Source organism: Solanum pennellii, chromosome 2, assembly GCF_001406875.1.
Source record: "Solanum pennellii chromosome 2, SPENNV200".
NCBI lineage: Eukaryota > Viridiplantae > Streptophyta > Magnoliopsida > Solanales > Solanaceae > Solanum > Solanum pennellii.
Window position 1 is genome coordinate 2,755,776 of NC_028638.1, and position 8,609 is coordinate 2,764,384.

Here is an 8,609-nt window from a genome sequence, read left to right on the forward strand (position 1 = left end):
TCATGATCCGAAGGTGTCATAGTCTAAAGGCGTCATTTTCATGGCCTACAGACAACATTTTCATGACCTGAGGATACACTTTGCATATCATGGCCCTAGACATCATAGCCTAAGACGTCATTTTTTCATGTTCTTAAGGCAAACATTCATGGTCCACATGGGAATTGCATCACGTTTACATTTTACCGCTTATTTTCATATACATGTTCTAATTACTCTATTTAAGTTTTATTACAAGTTACAGACGTGCAGATTACAGACAAAGTCGCCTTCTGAACAGCTATTCCCTTGCTTACAAACAAAAGCTCTGACAAATTCTTGGCTACTCGCACTATCGTTTTGCTACTCATCTATCATTCAGGCTACCATGAAGATATCTTCGGATTCAACTCGCCACTGTAACATACTGTCTCTTCATCTAGGCTCGTCCGCCTTACAATGCGACATCTAGGCTCGCCGCCTTACGATGCGACATCTAGGCTCGTCCGCCTTACAATGCGACATCTAGGTTCGTCCGCCTTACAATGCGACATCTAGGCTCGTCCGCCTTACGATGCGACATCTAGGCTCGTCCGCCTTATAATAAGACATTTGGGCTCGCCCGCCTTAAAACGACATTTAGGTTTGTCCATCTTATATGACATTTAGGCCGTCCACCTTAAAGGGACATTTAGGCTTGTCCGCCTCATAGGACATTTATTCGTCCGCTTTGTAAGATATTTAGGCCGTCCGCCTTAAAATGACACTTAGGCTCGTCCGCCTTAAAATGACGTTTAGACTCCCCTTACAACCAGAGATTTTCTTATATTATTATATTGCTATACAATAAGATCTATTGGAGGAGATCCTTCAAGAAGTTAAAGACTATCAAGGCTTGCACTACGTCTCAAACAGATACGCTTCTTATCACCTCTTGCCATTTATTTAGAACTCATATTTTATCATTATTGGTCATATTTTATCTATTTATAAGCTAACATTTTATCTAGAATTTGCAGATATGATCGATCGCCCTTGATTACAATTATCATGCTATCATCTATCACAACAAAGACCTTATCAATTCTTTACTATTCATACTCCGAACCTTGTTCATAGGCTGATAACCTCAATCTATCATGCTCTTCCTGCTTCTCTGTCATGCTCTTCTAACCTCTCAATCTCCTTTTTCTCGCTACTCTAACCTTATCCATTCAAGCCGATATCGTGCCTTCTGAATACCTTAGCGCTCTTTCAACTTTTAAGAGTTTCATTTGCTCTTGAATCTAGAACTACACACGACCTGATTCTCGTATAACCAGAGATATGTAGCCGGCTTAAAACCAAAGTATCGGTCGTACCCTTTTTCAACTCTATATCGTTTCAATTGATTCAACTGACATCTCTCGTCGGTCGGACAAAATCGGCTACTAAGTCAACGTTGGTTGCCTGACAATTCATTCTTCATTCTCAATCAACCAAGGGGCAGCTGTTGACACCCAATTTTGACCGACCTTTGACCATTTTTAGGAATACTATTCGATTAAATACGTATTTTAAATTTCAAAATTTTAATCGACTTTGCTTGAAAATTATATATTTTAGTACGTTTTACTTTATAAAATTATCGTAAATATTATTAAAATATTTTAAAATTATTAATGAATTTCAAATGTTAAAATTTAAATGATTTTCAATTGTATAAAAATATTTTAATATATGTAGTATTTTAATTAAATAGTAATTCCTACACTTTCCCTTAATTTTAAATTCTAGCCTATTCTGTCACCATTTTCTTTCAATTCTAGCCACTTTAATTGCAATTTTAGCCATTATATATCTTTGCCAATCTAATTTCAAGACTTGATCTTTTGATCTCATCCGTCCATCTTAATTAATTCCTAGATCTAATCCTAACCCTCCATCTCTATCTAATCGACGGTTGTGATTAAATTCCCTTTTCTTCTTGATTTCAATACACTAAAAAATCAAAACCTAAAATTTCTACTTCCCCCCTCTTTCAGCCGCCTCTCCCCTCTCTCTCTCTCTCTCTCTTCGCCCCCTCTTCCTCTCCAAGCAGCCGCCAGCCCTCTCTTGTTCATTCTTCTTCCTCCCCTCTCCATGCCAGCCGCCATTCTTTCCCCTCATCCTCTACTCTCTCCAACCGCCCCCTTTTCTTCTCTCCTTCCCCTTTCCCTGCGTCCTCTCCATTTTTCCAGCGAGAAGCAGCAACTTCAGCGCCACCTTCTTCTCTCTCCTCTTCTCCGTCATCTTTCCTCTACTCCTTTCTTCTCCGCCTTCTTTTCTCTATCGCTGGCAGCACTCAGGCGAGCTGCCAGGCAACAGAGAAGCAGCAACAAGAGAAGCGCATGGCGATGGCCACCACCAGCAGGTCCAGTCAGGCGAACTCCGGCCAGCAGGCTCCACCGACGACCAGCACCGGCGACTCCATTGGCGAGCAGACGAAACTCCAGCAGCCACCAAGCGAGGTTCCCAGGCGACCACAAGCTCATAATCAAGGCCAGCGCCAGCAACGCCTACGACGAACAATCATCAACAACATCGATATCCGGTGAAGATATAATAAGGACAGATCTATTTAGATCCTTCGAGGTACATTTCTTTTAAAATTATCATATCGTCATTTAGCTAATCTATTCCTCTCTTATTAGTTGTAATAGGATTTTGATTTACTGATGTATGTTTACTTTGTACGAAATTTAATAATCATTTTGAATCTCATTTCAAAATTAATATGAAAATCCTATGTTTGCCATGAATCTGTTTGTTATCGCTTGGCTATTTGTTAATATTGATGGAATTCACTAAATAGTTTGTTTCTCTCCCTTAATCGATTCTACTTCTCAGTCTATTTCAAATTAGAAATAAACTTGTATTAATCAATTAGAGCATAAATGGATTTACTAATTGATATGTTGATTGTTGGAATTGGTACTATGACTTAATTTTAGGCTATTTCAACTAATTAAAATCATTAACTCTAGAATTTGTTGTGATTGATTTGCTGATGAGTATTTTAGGCTGTGAATATTTGGTTTGGGTGCTTAAATGTATAAACCTATGATTGTGTTAAATTATTTTGTTCCTTGTTTTCTCTATATGGTGTATCTTGAATAATTGATTTTCTTTATCTTAATTAAAAAATGTGCGTATTTGGTTTGTATATTTGGTAAAACAGAAAATCTAATTTTATCTCTTCTTTATTTAAGGAAAATAATATTACTCTTCCTAGTTATTCTTATTTTGTTTATATTTGGTAATAAAATATTTTAAAATTTTCCGATTTGGCTCTATTTTAAATTAGGAAAATAGTATATTAATTGATTCCTAAAAATTTTTCTTTACCTTATTGTCTTCCCCCTCTTTGCTATATAAATAAGGCCCCCTCTTTTCATTATGGGAGGAACTCATACACTCATTCACTCTCAATCACAAATTCTCTCATCACTCTTCCTTCTCCCATTGCTCTCTTGCTACTCTAACAATACATTAAGAATCCGGTAATTATTCAAGTGTTCTTCTTCGCTATTTTACTACTTTGTTCGAGTAAAAGTTGAATCAATTTGTTTTGCTTAACTGGTTAGTATTTTTAACATTCACACTATCTTTACATTCACACAGTTGTGTAAGCTATTGTCTTTTTTTCTATATGTAGAATTCGTCATTAAACGATTGCATATTGTCTCACCTTGACTAATAAGTGTGATTACTTGTGTAGTTATTTGATTACTTTGACAGGTTTCAAACTTGAAGTTCAAGTTGAAGATTAATTGAAGAAAGATTTATTTGTTTATTTGAATGTATATATATATATTTTTTTATTTTATTTATTCGAATGTTGTAACAATTGTAACTCTAAAGATCATATATATAAATTTATTTGGGGGGTCGTCTAGGGGAGGGGGATTTATATGCCTACTTGTTCATTATAAATAGTTAGAAATCATGCCTATAGGCTTATCTTTAACCACCTAGAATTATTGTTTGTAGGTGTTATAATCTAACCAATTTTCAATTTGCTTGACTCTTTTGTTAATAAGTCTAAACAAAAATAAAAAATAAAAAAAAATAACTAGATTCCATTAATTTTTGAATGTTAAAATCAAATCGTAATAATTTAGTAGGCTGATTAGGTGTTTTAAAAATGTTATAATTTTTTTTTAGCATTGTCTTGTCACGTAGAAACCATGCCTAAGGATTAATTTGTTCATATCATTTAGATTCACAAAATTATGCATATATGTGTTACTTTTTTTAACACCTAGAAATTCACGTCTATAGGCTTGTAATAACTTTTAACATATCCATAAAAATAAAATTTGTTTGTGCATATTTGTGTCCTCCCCCTAAAATTAGTTAATATTATTTAATTAGTAATCCTATTTGTCTTCTTGAAGATTTCCGCATTCATGATGCAATATGTTATTTTTTTTTTAAATAATAATGATACTAAATTAGAATCATTTCATGCATTTAACAAATTACTTGACTTTTAAATATATTTCATAGTAAAACCTTTTCATTCAACAAATTTACCACCTTAATGTTCTACTAGTTTTTTTTCTTACTTACAAAGTTTTGCAACATAATTTTCTTAAAAGTCATTATTCAATCTTCCTTTGAAATTTTGGATTGATTATGACATTATTTTTGAAATAAATTATAAGTACTATCTCCTAACCTATCGTTAGTGGGAAAGTCAAAGGAACTACGAGGTCTAGTTCCAATTTTTAAATTAAACCGATGCGTCCCCGGTAGTACCACCTACCCATGAATTTCAAAAGAAATTATGTGTATTTATATGTAAATGTTTATGTGCTTATATGCAAACTAAATCTTTTAAATCATTTTCAAAAATATAAACTATTGTTTTTTTAAGACCGACCTCAAATCAAAATTGTTTCTATGGTGGAGGAGCGCGATCAACAATATCGTGGCATCATCCCTATAAAGAAACAAACATTTTTTAAATAAAAAAAAATCCATATTCAAAACTTGCTCAATTTTTAAACTTTATTTTCTCACATATTAATTGCTTAATATTTACAAATTTTGTTTATTAACATAGTCTCGTATATTAAAATAAATCCGATTGTTTATTGCTATCACCTAGCCTTGCATGTTTAAATTAATAAAATAAAAATAGATCTAATTGTTTTATGTTTGTTATCACTTAGCAAGATTAAATAAATAAATGACCTTGATTGCTACTTGTAACCCCCACATAGATTGCATGAGATACGGCCGGGACCCACACTTGTGGACCTCGAGGGATGCCTAACACCTTCCCCTCGAGGTAATTTGAACCCTTACCCTAATCTCTGGCTCGTTGACCTTAGTAAGACTTAGTTAGGTTATATAGGTGCCCTAACGCGCCTTAACTCGTTAGGTGGCGACTCCTCAAACTCAAAATCCCAAAAGAGTTGTTAGGTCGTGCACAAAACCCGTTTTCTGCGAAAATGGGGCGCGACAAATCACCCCCTAAATTACCAAAAACACTCCTCACTTAATTTGGACTTTTTCTGAAGTCAAAATGTCAAAAATACGATTTTACCAAATCTTGGAAGTGTCTCCGCGTCGCGAGGAGAACACGCATTTTTATTTATAAAAAAATGAGTTTAGTCAGTGGGGTCTGTGTGGGCTGCGCGTCGCGCAGCAGCCCTTGGAATCTTGACCCACGCAAGCTGCTTTGGCAGCTTGCCCACCCATGTTGGGGTCCTCCTCAAGGACCCTTCGCGGGGTCCTTGGGAAGTTATCGAGCGTTTAGACCCTATATGTTAGTGAAATACAACACTATATACTACATTCTACCTAAACAAAGTATTTTTACAAGTTTTAGGCTCCATTTGACCCTCTCAAACCATCCCCAAACATAGCGACGTCAACTAGTTCAATTAAGCTAGTTTCCGGACGTCGTGGACGTTCCTTGACGTCTTGGCTCTAAAACTTCTAAGGATAACATATAAACATTATTTTAGGTCTTGATACAGTGTATAAACCCTTATACACTCATGTTAGGCTCTAGATTAGGTCTCGGCTTTTCCGAGCGTTACATTTACCCTTCACTATGACCCCTATATAAGTATTTTCAACCTCCAAATTAGCCCATTCACTTCATTCTTCCAAAATCACGAAACAAGACTAACTCTCCTCTCTAAAATATTTCTCTCTATAGAAGAAGGAGGATGAGAAGGAGGAATCAACCTAGAGTTTCAAGTCAAGGTTTATATTCCTCCATTTAAGACTAGAACTAGGATTCAAGGTATGATAGTTTTCATCCATGTATTCTTTTTATTCATGGAGTTCCCGAATTCCTCTTCAAAGTTAGAATTCCAAATTGAGTTAGCTTTTCTGCATTTATCATGGGTTCTTATGATTATCTATTCAAATGATTAAATTATGATATCTTATGAATGAATTGATGAAATACTATGATAATTTCCTAATGAGTTAATGTAATCCCCTTTTACAGGTTATGAATCTTATGATGTGGGATTTTGAATGAAAATGTATATTTTTATCAAAGTAAGCCTGTAGTGCAAGATTTACATGAATTTATGTTGAAATCCATATCTAACCCATGTTTTTTATGTACTGATGACTGAAAGTTTGTTTTGAACTTCAAGAGGTAAATTATGAACTTGTGCATTTTCTTATGAAATCTACGCAAATATTTTAGGGGCGCTTCGATAGTATAGTAACAATGATGATCATGAAGTGTTATTGAGAGGATTTTCTTATGTACACATAAGAGAGGTTTTCTCACATAGATAGGATCTCAGGTTGAAAGTCTTTCTCACCTAATTAAATCAAAGAGTAAGATCTATCCTAATGAACTGGCTTGGATTTGTTATCCTATGATGTTTTTTCATGAACAATAAGGTCAAGTAAGAAATGACTATTCTATCGAATTTATACTTAGAACCGGGAGGATATTGAGATAGAGGATATCCCAGTTGTAGAGGTTGGTTTTATAGAAACAATCTCCTTATCACTTACCTACGTTACCGTATAGGATGATTGTTTCAAGAGTCATTAGATAGTGGATCCACTTAAGCTAGAAGTTCATGGTTCTACCTTAGCTAATACGACAACCCTTTTTTAGGTGTGAGAGATACCAAAGGATCATCTATGTCGGTTAACTCTGATTCCCCACATTAATAATGAACTAAGGCTACTTTTAAAAGTATTGTATATGATTTCAAAGGTTTTAAAGATGATGCATTGACCATGGTTTTATGAATTATGTTTTCTAACCAACTTATATCATGTTTTAGCTTGGTCATTTGCATGTAAAGAAATAAAATGTCCCTTTTAGGATGATTTGAATGTTTTATGCATAGATATCATTCTTGGTACATTGATTTGTATTGACGCATACACTTGCCTACATTTCCCTAAATATAGTGTCTGATGGTCAGGTTTCAAAGTTTTGTGACTACTGATTAAGGTTGAGATTTCCGAGCTTTGGTGAGTCCTCATGCTTTGAGGATGAAGTTTTATTGTTTCACTTTCATTCATGTATTTCATTTTTTGATATGATGTATGGGATAGACCCAATTTGAAACAATTCAAATAGATTTCTTTATAGAGACAAGTGTTTTAAACGCCTACTTTATTTTTTATAACTATTGGACTTGAAAATGTTATTTTACTCTTATTGTTGTATTTCTTATGTTATGAGAGCTAAGTGACTTGTTTTCAAGTTTTGGATCAAGCCATGACTGCCCAAGCCAATAGGGAGGTTGTGGTTCTCGCAAACCCAAATATGGGCGACTTCTAGAGTGAGGGACTTCACTAGGATGAATTCTCTGTAGTTTCATGGTTCTAAGGTTGAGGAATATACTCAAGAGTTTATTAATAAATTCTACAAGGTTTTGATGATTATAGGAATGACGCGGGTGTTACACCCTCAAAATGAACTAAGGCATCTATATCCTCACATGTACTTAAAAAAGGTTAATAACATTTTAAGAAAGTTTTTTAAGACTTGTATAATTTATTTGAAGAGATTTGGAAGTCAAATGTCAAGGGACGACGAAGATGTTTGCCGATTAGTCACCAAGGGAGACTTAGGTTATTTTATATACTTATGTGTGTGTAATTGGCTTAGTAAGTCCTTATATGAGTAAAAAATATGTTTCTAGGCAGTGAGTTAAGTTTTATGTAGTTTGTAGTTCAAACGCCAAAGAACGTCCAAGACGTTCAAAAGTTAGCCTTGGGCGTACTTGTGTGTTCCTAGTGTGTCTTGATGTGTTGCATGTGTTGTTTGAAGCTCAAACTGGTATGGAAGGTCGTTGACAAGTGTATGATTGTATTTTTGATGGAAACGTCTTGTAAAAACTCCCCAAATATCCACCAAAGGGCCTATGAGGAGGACCCAACTTTGGGGCAAAAGATTTCCCAAGTTGGCAGTTTACCGCCTTGGTGTTCACGGATGACTTCACGGCCAGTATAGTAGACCACGGTCCGTCAAGTTGGCCGTGGAACTTCCTTAACCATTTGGAGGATAGGGAAGGCTATGGAGAAACTTCCCCAAGGACCAAGGACCGTCATAAGGGTCGTGAAACACCTTCACGGTCCGTGAAGGTGGCCGTGGTCCCTGGGCG